Source organism: Ceratotherium simum, chromosome 22 (assembly GCF_057802395.1).
Source record: "Ceratotherium simum simum isolate JZ-2026a chromosome 22, ASM5780239v1, whole genome shotgun sequence".
Classification (NCBI taxonomy): Eukaryota; Metazoa; Chordata; class Mammalia; order Perissodactyla; family Rhinocerotidae; genus Ceratotherium; species Ceratotherium simum.
The window spans coordinates 1,348,112-1,367,261 of record NC_141921.1 but is presented as its reverse complement, the minus strand read 5'-3'; positions in this window follow the sequence as shown (position 1 = coordinate 1,367,261).

Sequence of the window (19,150 nt, the reverse complement as noted above, 5' to 3'; positions counted from 1 at the left end):
CAGGACTGTCTTCTGTAGTGGGCACTTCGGGTTTAGATTTCCTCAGGATCCCTTCCCACCATCTTGTGCCAACAGAATCCCCCTTCCTTATGAGGCACCCATTCCATGTGATCCAGGTGGGATCTAATGTAACCCCACCTCCAGGCCATGTTCCACAAAGAATAACCCACTCTGACCACAGTGATGGCTTCAGGGATGGACACATGACCCAAGCCAAGCCATCCGCCCCTCGACTTTCCCACTGGAGTTATCATCCTGTTGGTGTTGCTCAACTGGGAGGACATGAGTTTGGGGCTGCCAGGCTATCTTGCCTGCCCTCAAAAGGAATCGTCCTGAGGAATAACGCCCAGTAGGGAAAAGCAGTGCCAAAGAGGGCAAAAGAGGCAAAGAGGCAAAATAATATCATTGGAGTCCCTGGATGGAGACCTGCCTAGAACCAGCTGCATTCCTGGACTTCCCAGTGCTGTGAGTCAATAAATTTTCTCTCTTTTTTTTTTCTTAAACTGCTTTGAATTAGGTTTTTGTCACTTCAAACGAAAAAGTGTTCTGACATTCACTTTCTGACCCCTTTGTCACTTGTCATGGCTTAGTACAGTTAGCAGAACTTCCACGATCACCTCAGCCAGAAGCAACATCCGTCTCCCTCTGTCCTACCACATCATTTTCCTCATGGTTTGCAGTAGCCAACTGGAATTCATAAAATCTTACCTTTCATATTAAATTTGGCACATATATCCTCTTAGCATCTGAGAAGAAAACTCCTTGTAGACAGGCAGCCTTGTGTACCCATGGTGTGTATTACAGCATCCCCTACAGAGCAGACGCTCAATACATGTTTGTGGAAAAAAAGAAAAGGAAGAGCATTGGACATAAGGGTTCAAACTCCAGGTCTCAAATTTCCTAAATGGCTGTCCTTGAAAAAGCTTCTTATCACCCCTAGACTCAGCTTCTGCACTTCTTTACTTCATCTATAAATCAGGAATACTATTTATTAGAGTCACTTCGGGACGGAATGAAAGAATGTATGTTACATATTCATAATTTCCAAAACTTAGAGGCAACCAAGGTATCCTTCAGTAGGTGAAAGGATAAATAAACTATGGTACATCCAGACAATGGAATATTATTCAGTGCTAAAAAGAAATGAGCTATCAAGCCATGCAAAGATATGGAGGAAACTTAAATGCACGTTACTAAGTGGAAGAAGCCAATCTGAAAAGGCTACATACTGTATGATTTCAACTATATGACATTCTGGAAAAGGAAAAACTGTAGAGACAGTAAAAAGATCAGTGGTTGGTGGGGGGGTGTGGGGAGTGGAGAGATGAATAGGCAGAGCACAGAGGATTTTTAGGGCAGTGAAAATATTCTGTATGATATTATAATGATGGATATATGTCACTATACATTTGTCCAAACCCATAGAATGTACGACACCGAGAGTGAACCCTCAGGTAAACTATGGACTTTGGGTGATTATGATGTGTCAATGCAATGGTAACAAATGTACCATTCTGGTGAGTAACGTTGATAATTAGAGGGGTTGTGCGTGTGGGGGGGTGGGGGATATATGGGAAATCTCTGTACCATCCTCTGTACCTTCCTCTCAATTTGGTATAAACCTAAAATTGCTCTTAAAAAAATTAAAATGTTAAATTGCTATTCAAATGTGAAATAAAGGGAGGGGACGCATGTTACACACTTTGTCAAGTGTAGAGACACGTATTTAAGTAAGTTAAAGCTTCAGTCCCTAGTGCTGGTCAAGGAGTGTGGAGGCCTAGATTCTGAGCCCAGACATCTCTGAGACTAATGACCTATGAAACAAGTCAGTTATCCTTTCTGGACCTCAGTTTACTCACTGATAAAATGAGGGCAGGGAGGGGAGGCTTAGGTGAGTTTTAGGAACATTCTATGATTCTATGATATGATAACATCATTCCTAATAGCTTAGCACTTGGCACATTAAAGTCTCCACATCACTGGAGGCAAGATGTTAGTCTAGGAGTCTGAAGATGAGCAAGGCCCCCCTCTTGTTATCCCTTCCTATCAGTATAACCTTTTATTGAGGGCTTAAATTTGATAGGCACCATGTTGGGTATTATCATCCATTACCTCACTTATTCTTAAAAAATAACTCTATGAGGTAGGACCTATTCTCTTCTTTCTAAAAACAGAGAAATTGAGGCACAGAAATATTAACTAACTTCCCTGAGCCCCAAGCTAATAAGTGGTAATGTTGTCATTCAAACCTGGCAGGCTGCTTCCAAAGCCCATGTTCTTAACCATTACACTGCCCGGCCTCCCTGTGATTCCCACTGTATCACTTGACGAAGGCTGAGAAAGAGAGACCTATATCTGCTCCAGGTGGCCTCTGCAGTCCCGACTGTGCTAACAGTCTGGGGTGCTGGGGGCCTGTGTTGAGAGGGCATGCCATGCTGCTAATGGAAGAAAATGTAATTATAGAGCATAATTACAGTGTATCATATCTGTAATTACACTGATGGTATTTAATATAGAACATATTCTGAAGCTAAATGGAATGGAAACACCCCCCCAAACAGAACACAGTCAGAGCTGCTAAGAACCCGTCTCTCAACATTAGGGAATCATAGGGCCTCTATACACGTTCTCCATCTTAGTGGAAAATACCGTCATCCACCCAATGGCCCACACCCTAAACTTGATGCTCTCCAGCTTCATCCCCACATCCCCTGGACCTTCCCTCTCAAATCTACCCATCCTCTCCAACTCCACTGCCTCCTTCCTAATTCAGAACCTGTCATCTCTTCCCTACACTATTTTTACAACTGTCCGACTGGTCTTTTTGCTTCCCGAGATGCCCTATGGGTCATCTTCCATGCTATAGGCAAGGGACACATCCCAGGATGCAAATCTGACATGTCACTTCCTTGCTTAAAACTTTTCAGTGGCTGTCCATTGCTGAGTCCAAATACCTTCGCTCAGTGCACTAGGCCTTGGTAATCTGGCATCTGCTTCCCTTCCTGGCCTCGCCTCCTGACACACACCCCACACTCCCATGCTCCAGACATTCCAAACTACCCATGCAGATTCTGGAATCTCTCATTTCTCCCCACAATGTGTAGGCTATCCTCTGCCTGAAATTCTGTCCTTTCACATCTTCTCTAACTCATACTCATCCTTCCGGAGCAGGTCATGTGCTGTCATCCCCTAAAAGAATTCTCTGACCCCCACACTGAGCTGGGTAACACTGATATGTGCTCCTTCAGCATCTTCTAGCAGAAAACTCATCCCACTGTGTCGTAATTGTCTGTTTCCTCCTCAGTCTCCCCATCGAGACAAGGAACATTTTGAGGGCAAGGATTGTGCTTCGTTTTGTTTTTATTGTGTTTTTATCTCTATATTCCCGATGCCTAGAATGATGCCCAGCATTAGAGTAAGTGTTCCATGTTTTATGAATGAATGAATGAAAGATATATCAAAGAATCGTGTGCAAGCAGTAACATTTTATTTCTACGATTAGCTATAAGGAAAAACAGAATTATAGAGGGTCACAAGTTGAGAAGCCTTTTAGACCTTCTTTTCATTTTAAAGATGAGAAAAAAGGAACACCAAAGAAGTAAAGGAACTTGCCAAGGTCACAGCAAGTACAAGGAAGTCCAGGAAAGAAAAGATGTCTTTCTGTTCCAAGTTTCGCACTGTTGCATAGTGTGGTAAAATACTCACTATGTAAAGTCAAAGATCTAGGCTACAGGGAAGAGGTGTCTGAAAAGACAAAAAGTGGTAATAAGAGAAAATATTTGGGTAAAAACATTGTCACAAGGTTGCGTGGGTTGTAATACTTGGCATCACAACCTTTATGATTTTCCTTATCTAGTCTTCAGTAAAAGGAAAGAAATCCGTTTTTCACTAAGGCACGGGCTCCACTGGGCTCTTCACCATCCCTGGCTACCCTCAGGGCACACGCACATGTCAGAGAAGAGACAAACACAAATGAAGCAAATGCAGAACTCATATCTCCACTTCACCCAAAAATACGAATGCACGCAGGAATTTGTTTGTTTAGAATACCAAATACCTACCTGTGTGTGTAACACTCCAGAGACCAAAAAATTCAAGAGCCAAATTCGCACAACGTTGGGTTCTCTCTTCCTCCCCACCTAGTCACTTGTTTGTTCATCTAAACATTATTAATGGAGTACCAACTGTGTGCTGGGTGCTAGGACCACAGCCATGAGCAAAACAGACTCCTGCCCTCACCAAGTCTCCATCCCAGGGGCTGTGCTGCCTGCAGATGAAGCACCTGCCCAAGCAGCCAGACGTCCTGGAGCTCCAATCTCAGCTCTGCCACCAACTGGCTGTTGAATTTGGGCAAGTCGCTCAGCTTCAGTTTCTTAATCTGTTCAGTGGGGGTAACAAGACCCTTCCTCATAGCGTTATTGTGAGGACCAAATGAGGCAATACAAGTGAAGTGCTTGGAACCATGCGTAGCACGTGGTAAGCCTCAATAAACAATAGCTTTTCTTACATTCTGTTATCCACCTGTGTGCCCTCAGAGAGAGGTAGGATGCTAAAGCATCAAAGAGTCTTAGCAAGGATGCAGTCCTTCTCTTGTTTTACAGGTAGGAAAATGGTACCTCAAAGAAGACAAGCAGTGTATCCTAGGTCACACAGCATTTGGTGTTAGAGCTTCAGTTGTTCTCTGATCCAAGACCATCCCTATGTGGATGACTCAAGAGACCCTGGCCTGGCACCCCCAGTCACACAAACCTGGGTTCAAGCTCTGAAACTAGCCCTTCCCAGCTCTTTTACCCTGGGCAGTTTATTAAATCTGTTTGAACTTCCATTTTCCCATCTGGAGAATGGGTTTGAGAATGCCACTGATGATGATGATGATGATGATAATATTAATAATAGTAATAATTCTTCCCTCACAGCTGGGAGGCTTTAATAAGATATCTGACGTGATGAGGGCACAGTTACTGTAAAGAGCTTTACTGTCCAATATAGTAGCCACTAACTACCAGTGGCTATGAGCACTTGAAATGTGGCTAGTGTGACTGAGGAACTGAATCTTTAACTTTAGTTAAATTCAATTTAAATTTAAAAACTAAGACTCAATTCGGTTATTGGAAAACTTCCAAGTGTTCACAATTTGGGTATGTGAATCTACTTTCTCAGCTGTCAATTTTATGAAATCTTAATCAAGTGTTTCTGATGAAAATCTAGCATCCAAATTGAAATGTAAAAGTGTAAAATATGTACAGGTTTCAAAGACTTATCATAAAAAAATGTAAAGTATCTCAATAATTTCTATACTGGTTACATGTTGAAATTATAATCTTTTGGATATATTGAGTTAAATAAAATTTATTTTAAAAATAAATTTCACCTGTTTCTTTGTACTTTTTTAATATGGTTACTAGGAAATGTTAACTTTCCTATTGGCTCCCATGATGTATCAATCGGACAGCATTAGTAAAGGGCCACACACATGGGAGGGCTCGTCCTCCCTCCCCTTCCTGCCGCTAAGTGCGCCAGTTGGGAAAGTGGATCATTTAGGATCCTTTGGTCACAACCAGTAAAAATCAGCTCTGCTTATCTTAACCAAATAAAGAAGGATGTGAGAATACTCCTGGGCTCTACGGAAAAGCTGACGCAGCAGGCCTGGCAAAGAACCCAGGGCAGGACCTAGGGAGCAGGAGGCAAAGGTGGTCCCTGCCTCTTGGATGCAGGTCTCAAATTATTTTCAATCTCTGTGTCACAACACTACAAATTCCAGGGCATAGAATCTAATTGCCTAAGTCTGACTCACCGGCCGGTCCTTGGATGGGGGTGGTTTGGGGATGGGAGGGCACTTTGATTGACAGATCCACTAAGAGGTATCTAGTGGAGAAGGATCAGTTCCCCAGAGGATAATCAGGGTGCTTCTGCTTAAGGAAAGAAAATGGATCCTGGGCAGGGCAGAGCCACAAATGCCACTCAGCACAGTGCCGTGGGTACAGGTAAATTCTTAAGAGATGTAACAAAAATGGGTGAATCTCTGCCCTGACACTGAGTCACTGTGGCCTTGGATGAATTACTCTGTTTCCTTAGGCCTCCGTTTCCTCAACTAGAAAGTGGGAGGAGAGTGTATATGCTGGATTCCCTCCCACCGTGAAACCGTCACATTGCTTCCACTTTTGCTCTTGCTCTTCACAGGGCTGGACCTCACTTAGAGCAACTAGGTGAGCTCTGTAGCCTGTTGGAAGGGGAAACTCAGTTCTGGCTGTAGCCCACCCTCCCATCCCACTCTTATCCCTCGCCCCAGCACTGCAATTCTGCCACTGTCTCCTGTGTGCCTGAGACCCTCTGCCACTTCCTTGCTCTCTTACCCTCTCTCATAGCTTTGCCGCAAAATTAAAAATCAAGATTTGACATGTTCAAGAGAAAGCCCTTTAGTCTAATTGATCAGGAATTGCTATTTCAGCAAGACTAAAGTCTCAGGAAGAGAACTTAATTCTTTGCATGATCTCTCCTGTTAAAAGGGAAAGAAAAGATGGCTTAGAGCTTTATACAAACCCATTATATCAGCCCCTGTTATGCTTCTTGGTCAACAGCATCCTCCCTTGCTTGCAAGAGTGTTGTCTAGGTAGAAAGACCAGTGGAAAGAAGGACCTAGGAGCCCTGGGTGTGAGTCTCAGTTATGCATGTATGTATTCATTCATTCATTCAGCACAATGGACAGAGACAGAGATGATTAAGTACTAGTCTTTGTCATCAAAGAGCTCAGAGTCTCCTAGAGTCTACTACAGACTAAGTGATCAAATAACCACACAGCAACACAACAGAAGCAAGAGCAAGTCATTATGGGAGCTAGAAGAGGAACCAAGTAACTCATCCTGGGAAAGTTCTTTGAGAGAGAAGATCATTCCAGGCAGAGGAAATGGCAAGTGCAAAGTCATGACAGCCATTATTTGTGTGGAGAGTGAAAGTAAGCTCAGCTGAGGCATAAGTTGCACTAGGGGATGTTAAGTGATGAGCTCCAAGTTCATCACTTCATCTTTCTGTGACTCTGTTTCACCACTTGTCCTCAACCTCCCTACCTCTAGGGGTGGTTGAGAAAATGGAATGTAATTCTTCATGAACATCCTTTGAAAACTGCAGTGTGTTGTGGAGACAGGGATTTGGGTGAGTTCTTAAGAGCACCCTAGTAGCCCTGTGTAGATGGCAGGAGTGTGTCAGCCATGCACACAGTTTCCTTTGGCAGGACAGCAGTGTGCATTTGTCTTAGCTAGCTCTGCTTCCCTTCCAATCCTATACTTAAGCAAATTCAGAGACCCCTGGATTTCGGCGTCTCCTTCATCCTTTCTATGAGCTTCTTAGGCTTGGAGTAACATACATCTGGGGTCAAATTCTGGTCTGCTACTTACCAGGGGTGAAACTGTAAGAGTCTCTAAGCCTCCCTTAGCTTCTGTTTTCTCTTCTGTAAAATAGGACTAATACTGTCTATCCTCATAAGATTTGTAAGGATTAGATGAAATATTTTGTGAGAAAGTTCTCAGAAAAAATGTTCTCATAAAATATTATAAGAACTATGTGAAAATTTCTAAGATCATCGTTTCCAAGATCATCTTCATCACCACTGTTATTTCTCTCTTACTTCTTAATGAGAATCCCTCATGATGAATAAACCACACTCTCGTTTCAATAGGAAACACACTGTATTGGAAGTCAGGAAACCTGGATTCTATTCTCAGTTCTGCCCTTTTCCTCTCAGATTTCTTCCCTGGCCCTCTCTCTGCTCCTTTCTGTATGTCAGGAACTACATTTTCCAGGCTCCTTTAACTGCTGGCTTCCCGGTAGGCGAAGGCAGTGAGATGTTCTTGTACAAGAGTAGAGGGTGGGAGAAGGGGGAAAGCCAGGGTATTTCTTCTTGTCTTGCTCTACCTTAGGTGCTGTATTTTGCCACTGCTGTATAGCCACCATAGCTCCAGATCTTGCTGGGTTCCAGGAGTTCTAAGGTTCTAAGGTTCCCAGGGTCCTAAGGTTCTAGCACCTACCAGATAGGTCTGGCTTCTGACCTCTGATAACTCTACCTCCTCCTGTTGGCCCTCCAGCCCTAGTGAAAGTAGCAGCTATCTGCTTTTGACAGTCTCCCAGTGGCCTCTCCATCCCACTTGTCTTCTGTGTTCTTTCCTGTGTAACCACTCCCTGTATTGAAAGATGTTGTTAGAGTGGTTTTACTATCTGGACCCTTACTGATGTCCCAGCTGAGTTATTTCACTAGTAAAATGAAGCCGGTGGATGATCTTAAGACATCTTCTACTTTTAACATTCAAGTAATTTTTTGTCAAAGAATTTCAGAGTTGGTCACATCTACCTCTCCTGCTAGGTTCTTTCTCTCTATCCACAGCCATCTCTCTGGCTTCATCAATTTGCTCCAGATCAGAATTAACATCCAACCTCACCACCAGTACTTGAAACTTGGCTATCTAACACCAACATGCTCCCAATCCAGCCCTGAATCATGAGTAAAAGATTTAATTGTATCATTCTCTTGGTTCTGCATTGGCCTATTTGATTTTCCTCCCACCCTTCTAGAGGCAGATGGTAGGCACTTTGGATAGGTGTGTTTTTACAGTCTGTGGAAATCACCTAGACCAGAGGAAGGGCTCACAGAAAGAACTCATGTAAAGTTTGGTGAATAAACACTCACTATCATAGATCTGCTTGGCCCTAAATCTTCAGAATGCCCTACCTTGAATTCTCTTATGAACTATCTTCAGACAAACTGAGTTCAAATCCTGGCTCTGCCAGTTATTATTATGTGACCTTGGGCAACTTTAGTTAATGTCTTTGAGATGTTGCCTACTCTGTATATTTGGGAGACTAGTCCCTACCTCACAGGGTTGTTGTAAGAATGGATGGAACTGAGGGCCATTTTCTTCCCCCTTCCTTGAACCTGACCTCCTTGCAGACTTATGTCTAACCTTGCCTTCAGCCTCTCTCCCGTTTCCATGTCCAGATTTGGCTCCCTCCTCTGCTGTGATTTGGAACAATAAACTCATCGTTCTGGTATACCAAACACTTTTCTGGTGGTTCCCCTCTCCATACCCCGTTTCTGTTGAACTTTTCCTAATCTGTGAAGGAAAATCAGAAACCTCTCTCTTTCAATGGCTACAAACTAAGATGCCAAGATGCTAACTTTTATTTCTAGACCACACAATCCCCAGGCCACATCTAACAGATCCAGTCAGGCCAACCATTCAGATTGCAAAGACATTGACATTTCTCTCCACAATTTGCAAGCAAAGCAATAATGCTCTAATTATGTGTCTATTATCGTCATCATCATACTGCACCCACGTGGATGGTGGCAGCAAGGCTGGGTTAACATATTCATTAGGAACAGGCACAAGCAACATGACATTAATACCGCTAATAATACCTAATTGAGCTTAATTACAATGTGATGCCTAATATATTGTGATGAATTTATTCTCAAAGTATTTACATATTTGTAGTTAACTAATTAGCATTCTGACCATAAATAACTCCTCAAAAGTCCACTCCAGCTCTGGAACTGAAGGGAGACTGAATACGCCGCCTGCTTGGAATGGCCTGACAAAAAAAACTCTTAATTTGTGCGGAAATATATATATCACGTCTTCCTCAAAGGCAAAGTGAATGGGTCCCCCCGGGAAAGCATTTGGGGGAAGATGGTGGCAGGAGAGAGATTTGCTCCTCTTAACTTCAAGAGTCTGACCCAGATTAAGAGCTTTCAAAGCCCCCCAGGCTTTGCTGTGCTTGTCAGACCACACAGAGAGCTCTGTGATCTGTCCCGGGTGACAGACTTGAAGAGGGACATTTATAAACTGGGGGATGGTGAGCCAGGTAGAGAGAGAGCTCACAGAGGTGCAGCTGAAAGTACTCAGCGTGTTTAACTTGCAGAGAAGAGTCAGTGAGATATGAAAGCTGTCCTCTCAGCCTTGAAGGGCTGTCATGGGGCAGCGGGAACAGACTGTGAAGTGGACAGCAGCATAGAGTTTGAAGTCAAGGAGATGTGTTTGAATCCCAGCCTGGCCACTTACTCTCCACATCACCTTGGGCCAAATACACTAGGCCTCTGTTTCCTCTTTGGATTGTATTAATTATATTATATCTTCAAAAAAGGAGATGATGCCTGAGATCTGGCATCCCAGAATCCCCAGCCTACTTGCCTCATGGAATGAAGTTTCAATAGCCCAGGCACTAGAACCAGACTGCATTGCGTGCCTGTTCTCACCCCTTAAAATCTGGTGACATCAAATCTCTGTAGACCTCAGATTTCTCACCTCTAAAATGAAGATTAATATCACACCTAACACATACAATTGTCATGAGAATTGAATGAATAAAATAATTCATGTAAAATGCTTGGGGCACCCAGCACGCACTAAGCGCTTAATGTGTCATTAGTCCTATGGCTGCCTCTCTTGTTCAGGGTTCAGCTTCAGAGGAAAATATCTACCCCAGCTGGTTGAGGCAGCAAAGGAATTTATTATAGTGCTTAAATGTTCAAGAGAGTTATGGAGAGCTGAGGACAAGCTCAAAGTTGAATTTTCAGGAATCAACTCCCAAAGACATGCCATAGGCCCCAAGAGAGCTGCCGCCTCTTCTACCATCTAGAAGCCACTAGAAATAAATCCATCTTCATGGTCATAGTCAGGAAGCTACTGCAATCAGGAAACTGCCTCTACTAGGAGGCTACTGCTACTGCTGCCAGCTGCAGAGCCACGCGGTGCCCTCTGCAATCTCCACCAGCTGTGTCACTGCTGGATACCCTGCATCTCAACACCCTGAGGCTGGTTCATAGACAGTGGAGCCTCTGTTAATGCAGCCACAGAAAGAAATCAAGCCTCTACAGCCATAGTTTCCAGCAGAAGTGGCAGGGGCAAGGCGAGGTGTCCCTCAATTCTAAATCTCACACAAGCCAATCTGATTGGCCAAACTTCAAAGACATCTAGAACCCCAATTGCAAGGGAGTCTGGGAAAGGAGTCTTAAATGATACCTTTCAAAATGCCACAGCACTGAAAAGCACACTAGAAGGAGGGTAGAATGGACGTTGAGTTCTATTCACCTTTTCCATCACACCACCTCTGCCCTGTTCCAAGGGTAATAGACAACCTTCTAGGAAAACATACTGTCTACTACTAGCCAGGACTTCAGCCCCAGAGCCTTTCTGGTTGTCCATATAAAGCCAGAAAAACCTCTTTTGCTCCTTCAGCTTAAGAACCAGACAGGAATGTGGGCAAATAATTGCTCTTTGGGCCTTTTCCTGGACTACATCCCAACCTTAGAGCTCTAGGTTTTATTGTTTCCACAGCGGGAAGAACGAATCCCAAAAGAGAGAGCACTTTTCTCTAAAGCGTAGAGCTGACCACCTAAGTAGAAGGTCAGTTCCTCCTTCCGAGATCCTGTTTGTGCTCCAAGACACGGGAAGAGCCAAGGGAGTCTCCCACCTGGAGGCAGATGTTGGCTTGTCTTACAGCCCCAGCCCATGCTGGTTATTCCCCATTGGCCGGCCAATCGCGCTCCCTAGATCCGCCATCTGCCTTTTTTTCTGCCGGGAGGCTGACCTGCAAGGACGGCACCACCAGGGCTCCCAACCTTTAAACTTCCAGTGGAGTTTGGTCAATGGGAGGCACTGGGAGAAGATCCAAGGCAAGAGAAGAGAGAGGAGAGTATTTCTGCCCCACTTTCTCTGATTTCAGCGCTGAAGTTCTGGCAGTGTCTGCGTCCCGCTATGGCTATAGCTCCAGCCAGGGGACCCTACTTTCTGGGCTCCAGTAACATTTTCTTCCCTTTCACCTTAAGGCCGAGGGGAAGTAGCAACTTTCCACCGTTGCTAGCCTCTGAGTGCATCCGCATCACTTTCTGGTTCATTTAACCCTGCCCATAGTTCTATTCTTAAATTCTCTTCAGTTAAACACTATTTTCTGTAGGGCTGCTGACTAGCACAGGCCCCAAGGAAAGGCTGTCTAAGACAGAGCATTTCCCCTTTTCTCAAGACTTGTTTATATTCCCTTTACTCCTCCCACTAAACTCCCCACTCCCTCCTAAAAGAGCTCTGCCATGTTCTTGGGCCATATCGGAGGTCTTCTCTCTTAGCAGAGAAGTGAGAGGTCAGAGGAGGATGCCCGAGCTTCCTTTGGAAGTTAAGGTGTGTAGGCAACACTTGGCTGCAAGAATCAAGTGAGATGACATATGTGGCATCCTTTGCAGAGTGATGGCACCCAGCAAGAGCCCAGTGAATGATGGGTCCCTGCCCCCTTTCATTCCCTCCTTGTCCCCCAATCCAGAAATCAGACAATGACGGACAGAGTGGCATGATGATTAAACACTGAACTCTGTAAACAGATGACCTGAGTCCAAATCCAACCTCTGTAGTCTGTGATGTTGGGCAAATAACTTAACCACTCTGTGCCTCAATTTCCCCATCTGAAAATAATGGTGATAATAGTAACATCTATCTCTTAAGACTGTTGTAAGGATTAAATGAGTAAACGTAATCAAAGAATTTAGAACAATGCTTGGCACACAATGTGCTCAATAAATTGTTGCTATTTGAATTTGAGCACATCGCATGACAAGGCAGTAGACATTTTAAAGCCACGGGGGAAGGGAAGGGCGCTTATCAGGTTTTGATGCTCTAGACACAATTTCATCTTTAGTTAAGGAGTAGGGTCCACTTAGTCCAGGAATAGATTATAGAACAATTCCTAGAAGAGTTTTTTAATCCAGAACTTTCAAAACATGATGAAAGGATGAGTTGGGAAAAAAATAGCCCACCAGCCTGAAAAGAGAATTGTATACCTGTGTGTATAAGCAGAAACAGTGGGCACCAGCGTTGGTCTCCACACCCTCCTCAATGAGGCAATGGTCAAGGATGACCTGGACTTAAACCTCACTCTGTCACTTGTAGCTGCTGACTCCAGGCAAGTTACATAACTATGTGCAACCCTCAGTTTTCTTATATTTAAAAAAAGTATATCCTACAACACTTTCCTCACAGGTTACTGTGAAGACCAAGCAAGAGAACCACTGCAAAGTCCTGCCTGAGCCATTGTTCCCTCCACACCCCTCCTCGGGCCGGGCTTTGCGTCTGGACTCACTCCAAGTACAGTCCTAAGATACAGGTCTATTACCTGTGGAGCTCCTTGGGGTTTGGCTGCTGCCAACAGGCCGCAGAAGGCAACCACTCTCTGTCTCCATGACTTTGAGCTCTGGGTCTTCATTTTCTACTTATGCTGCTTTCTCCATACATCATCAGTGTTGTCAGTCTCAGTGGAAGGAGCCTATAAGTCTCCCTTTTGGGGGAAATAGATTCTTCTTACTTGCCACCATGCAGAATATATGCACAGCAGCCCATGACACACTCCTTGTGCATCATTATTGAACAAACACCTGGAAACATTAATGAGCATGCTGGCTGTCAAAGCATCACAGTCCGACATCGTGTAGGTTTCACCAGGCCCCCTGGAAGGAAGTGAAAAGGAGACAGAGCAGTCCAAAGTGGAATAACCACCTATGGTTGGGATTCTCTGTGTTCTGTTGTGTCTGCACCCTACCTAGCTACCTTCCCACATAGAGATCCTCTAAGAAAATTGAAAAAAAGAAGGTCTAAGGTAAACACACAATCTTTGCCACTAGATTTATTCCCTGAATCACATTCCTTCTATTTAATTAAACCAGAGAAAAACCTAGGGTAGTTTCTGTTTTCTAGCTGGACCCTGACTGGTATAGGGAACAAGACTGGAGACAGGGAGGCCAGTTAGGAGCTGTGGCAATTGTCTTGAACTGAAGGGATGGGGGTTCAAAACTAAGAGATAGCAGTGGGGATGAAGGAGAGAGAATGCAAATCAAGAAGCATTTTAGAAATAGAACAATAGGACCGGTGACCGGTCTAATATTAACTGTGAGGGAGAGAGGGGCATCGACGATGGGACCTAAACCTCTGGTCTGCGGAGCACTGTGAAGGTGATGACATGATTCAGTGAGGCAGAGTGTGGATGTGAGCACAGCTTTGGAGGGGTTTGGAGGGATATCTAGTGGATAACGAAGTATACTGCTCTGTAAAGGACATTTATCATTCAGTACCCCAGAACCACTTTCTGATGGGAACAGCAGACTGACTAAATCAATTCATGAAGAGATAGGCCCTGAACCAAGGCAAGCTAATCCAAACTCGCCACCAGGATTTTCTAGCTGGGTCAAGGGAGCCTCTTTCCCCCCTAAAGATTGTGAGCCTAGACATATGGCAGCCAGAAAATCATGGAGAAGCCAATCTAAAAGTATGGAGCCAACATGGAAGGCGAAGCATCACCAAGTATCGTAGTGACACCCACTTGGGTTGTGAGACTGAAATGAGGTAAAAGCTATGTGAGAAGTCTAGCACAGTGCATGGCGCCTGGTAGTCACTCAGTAAGCTGTCCTGATTGAGTACAAACTGTGAGCTCTGAGTGGGCAAAGGAAGGACCAGATGATTTCACAGAAAGGAGATGGCATTGGATTGGGCTGTATTCAGAACTAGGGGGGCAGATTTTTAGGAACTCTGTCGCCCCAGAAATGCCCTGGGCAGTGGGGCATCAGGAGTAAGGAGCCCGCAGGGAGAGAGCCAGGGGTGCACGGGGCCCTCTTGGAAGCCGTCTTTGGAGGAGGAGGAGTTGGAGAAGAAGCCCGCTCTCCATCCTGAGGCTGCAGCCGTGACCTTGCTGGCCCTGAGAGTAACAAGAATGGAGCCCATAATTATTAACCTTGCCACTTGTTTCTGCAGTTTATTGTGACAAGACAATGCAATAAGGAGGGAGGTAATCAAAAAGCAATTTTGTAGCAGTAAGCTTAAAGTGACAAACCTCGCTTTTCCTAAATAAATCACCATTATTCCCATACGGCTCAGGACTGACAACTTGGGTTTCCTTAGTAACCGAGTACTTAGCTAACCTGTGGCCAGTGTGAGCGAGAGCTAGTGGCATTTGGAGAGAACTAGTTGCCAAGTTTTTCCCAGAGGGCCCCTGGTACCTTCCAGGTGAGCATGGTCACATTAGCTATTCTGGCTTTAACATTCTCCATTTGCACTATTCTCTGAGGATCCCCGAGGTCTATGACACATAGTAATTTGTCATTTTGCAGCATGATTAATTTGGTTTTTGAGAGCCATTTGCTTTGCTAGTAAGTGGGTTAGAGAACCTCAGGACTCATATCTCAGTGTGGTTCTTGAGGTTTACAAGGTAATGCTCATGAATTGAATTCTAAAAACATATGAAAGTGGCCGGCCGGGTGGCACAAGCAGTTAAGTGTGCGAGCTCGGCTGCGGCAGCCCGAGGTTTGCTGGTTCGGATCCCGGGCGCGCACAGACGCACCGCTTGTCAGGCCATGCTGTGGCGGCGTCCCATATAAAGTGGAGGAAGATGGGCATGGATGTTAGCCCAGGGCCAATGTTCCTCAGCAAAAAGAGGAGGATTGGCAGATGTTAACTCAGGGCTGATCTTCCGCACACACACACAAAAATATATATATATGAAAAATGGCTTCTCTGCGAATCATTCTTCTAAAAAGGAAAGTCAAGAGCTAATGTGGTGATGGACAGGAAGAAAAAGTAATGAAGACGAGGAAAGCAATGGCTCTTAGAAAGGAAAAGTTTTGTGGCAAAAATAATATATTCTACATTGACATTTGCAAATATCTGGATTTACAAGGGTTTGTGAATACATCCTTTGTGGGAGTTAAGTATCTACACTGCTTTTTAAAAGTTAGCTCCCTTCTTCCTCCCTCCCTTCTTTGCACACCTTCATTGAGCACCCACCTGATCTAAGCCGTGGGATCTGCACTCAGAGGCTACACTGCCCCAGCTCTCAAGGCCTGACGGCCTGGGTGGGGAGACAGACACTTGGGCAGATGAGTTACATCTCCAGGCTGGGAACTCAGAGGTGAGGGTGACCATCCTGGCCTGCAGGCTTTAGGGAAGGGTCATGGAGGGGGTGATATCTGATGAGGCCCTGAAGGACAAGTAGCATTTAACATGATTATGGGCCAGCGGCCTGAGGGGCCCTGTGTCGTTGAGCAGGGCTTGAGCATAGAGTCCTCACAAGCTCTGGATGGGCGGATGTGGAACAGATGTGAAGGGCCTGTACTCCGCCCTCAGAACGCTGCCATGCCAAGAGGGCCTCCTCCAAGCTGCCCTTACTTATCCTCCATTCCCAGCTCTTCCTCCCTCAGGGCCTCTGCTGAAGTGCTCCCCGCACCCCATTCTTCGCATGGCTGCTTCCTCGGCACCCCACAGCTCTTGCTTAAACTTCTCTTCCTGGGAGAGCGAGCCTCCGAAGTACCCCCTCAAAAGTGTCTGCTGTTTTTCTTCATGGCCTTTAACAAGAAGAAATTAATTTTACAATTATTTTTTAGTTTACTTGTTATATTTGTCTTCTCTCCTGGCCTCTAAGTTCCTTGAAATCAGACGGAACTTTTCTTGATTCACGACTGTACCATCCACAGCTGACAAGCGCCTCTTTGCACACGGCTGATCCTCTGCAAGTCCTGGTTGAATGAACGAATGAGTTCAGGATCACTGTAGAGGTCACTTCCTCCACTAGCTTTCCCGCCGAGTCTGGATCAGGCTGCCCTTCCCATGTGTTTCCTAGTGCCTGTGCTTACCTGATCACAGCCCTGACTGATAACACGGAATTGAAAGCCTTTCCTTGCCTGCACTCAGTCCTCCCACTGCCCTGATTCAGAGCTTCCCGAAGGCAGGGACCGCATCAGCCTCCCCGGCCAGGGCCCGACACAAACATTTGTTGAACTGACGGTTTGCCCCAGTAACAGGAGCATTTTCCTGGGTGGTAGGAGGAGGCCGGATGCTTTCTGTGAGCTCTAAATCACAACGCCCCCTCCACCGTGGGAGGAGATGCCTGGATAAAATGGGCTTCCTTTGGGGCTCCCTGGCTGGGGTTCCTACTCTGTGGCCCCAGCTCCCTTCCTGCTGATGACATCAGGAAAGTAGAGCTGGCCCCTCCTGCTGGCTGCCAACTCTGCCTCAGCCTCCTGTCTGCCTCCCAGGCATTCCTCTTTGCAAGCTGATTTGTCCCCTGAGGGGATTGCCTGTGCTCCTGTGTGTGGATAATGAGGTTGTATGCTGTGTGAGAAAGCGGAGCGGAGCGTGAGCAGCCAAGAGGGGCCTCCCACACCCCCGCCTTTTTCATTCGCACCCAGGGCACCAGCCAGACTGGAGGGCTTCTCTCACGAAGGTGCAGGATTGCACATTTGGCAGGTACTTCACATGGTGATCTCAACTGCTCCTGTTAACAAACAACCCTAGGAGAAAGGAGGTAGGGGGTGCGGGTCAGCAGGGTGGGAAAGGGGACGGGTGCATACAGTGCAATTTTAAATAGAGTGGGCAGGGTACTCACTGAAAAGGTGACATTTGAGAAGAGATTTTGAGGAAGTGAGGGTATTAACCACATGAATACCCAGTGGAAGAACATTCCAGGCAGAAGGGTGAGCCGAAACAAAAGCCCCAAGGTGGGAGCTTCCTAGAGTTTTTGAAGATCACCAAAAGGTCAATCATGCTGGAGAGGAGTGAACGTGGGCATGAGGAGTAGGAGATGATGTCAGAGGAAAGGTTGGGGGGGCAGATCACGTAGGCCACTGAAGGAGTTTGGCTTTGATTGAGTGAAATGGGGTCCATGGTAGGGTTTGGGGCAGAGGAGTGACGTAATCTGACTTGCATGTTTAGAGGATGGCTCTTGCTGCTGTGTTGAGAATAGGCTGTAAAGGGGCAAGGGAAGGCAAAACTAGCGTAGGAGGCCCCTGAACTAATCCCAGCAAGATGGCAAGGATGACGGCTTGGACAAGGATCATAGAAGTGGAGAAGGTGACAAGGTAACATTCTGGATTCAGAAGGTAGAGCCAATAGAATTTCCTGAGGTATTGGAAGTGGGATATGAGAGAAAGAAAAAACCGACGGATGACTCCATGGTTTGCGAAGAGAACCAGAGAAATGATGAAGATGCTGTGCACTGAGATGGAAGATGCTGCAAACAGAACAGAATTGCAAGTGAAAATCAAGAGTTCCATTTTGACCCGTTGAATTTGGAATGTCTACGCACCTGGGGTTTAGGAGAGAGACCTGAATGGGAGACATAAATTCAAGATTCATCACCATATAGATGGCATTTAATGCCATAAGAATGGGTGAGTCACCAACACAGTGAGTGTAGGAGAAATGACCCAAAGTCTAGCCTCCAACATTAGCAGGGTGCTTTGACACCTAAAAGAAATTAGACACGCTTGGAAAACTAAACAAACTATACTCTCTGCAAGCCCTAGCTCACTCACTCCTTGCTCAGTCAAACTTCTTGAAAAATAATCTAATTTCACAGTCTCTACTTTCTCCCCACCTAGCAATCTAGCTTCGGCTCTAACTACGCCACTGAAACTGCTTGCTCCAAAATGATCAAAGACTTCCAGCGAAGGATCCTCAGTATCATTTGACACTGTTTCATGAGTACCCTACCTTCTTGAAACTCTCATCTCCAGAATATAGGAAACGACAGATAACCACAAAGACTCGTATCTTTGGGAGTTTGATCCTGTGGATTGCATCATTTGGGATCCCTTGCTGGTTGACTTCAGACTGGGTTCATCCAATGGGAGATTGTTGGGCAGAAAGAGAAGTCAGGGTAATTTTTTTTCTCTGCTTTCTCCCTGTTTTTTTTTTCCCCCCCAAATCTGGCAATGGCTGCATCCTCTTCCTTCAAGATTCCAGTCCTCACTGAGCTCCTGTAGAACTTTTTCTTCCCCTGGTTCGAACATTCCTGTCTCAGTCTCTATGAATGGATCATCCTCTCCCTGTACACTAAACGCTGGTATTGCATCCTCACCAAATTTCTCTTCTTTCCTCACTCTACATGCTGTTGGTGATCTTGTTTTTCTCCACAGTTTTAGCTATCACTCATCTTATACGTTATTAAAAACCACCGCGATAGCTCTTTCCCATACCTTCCCAGTGGAGTGGTAACCTATGTGCTCAGCTACTCACTGGCCACCTCCACTGGGTGTCCCACAGACACCTCCAAGTCATCGTGTCCAACAGTCAACCAAGCTTCTGCCTCCACAAAGCTGTAGGAATGGATGAGGTCATTCCCAAGGGCCTAT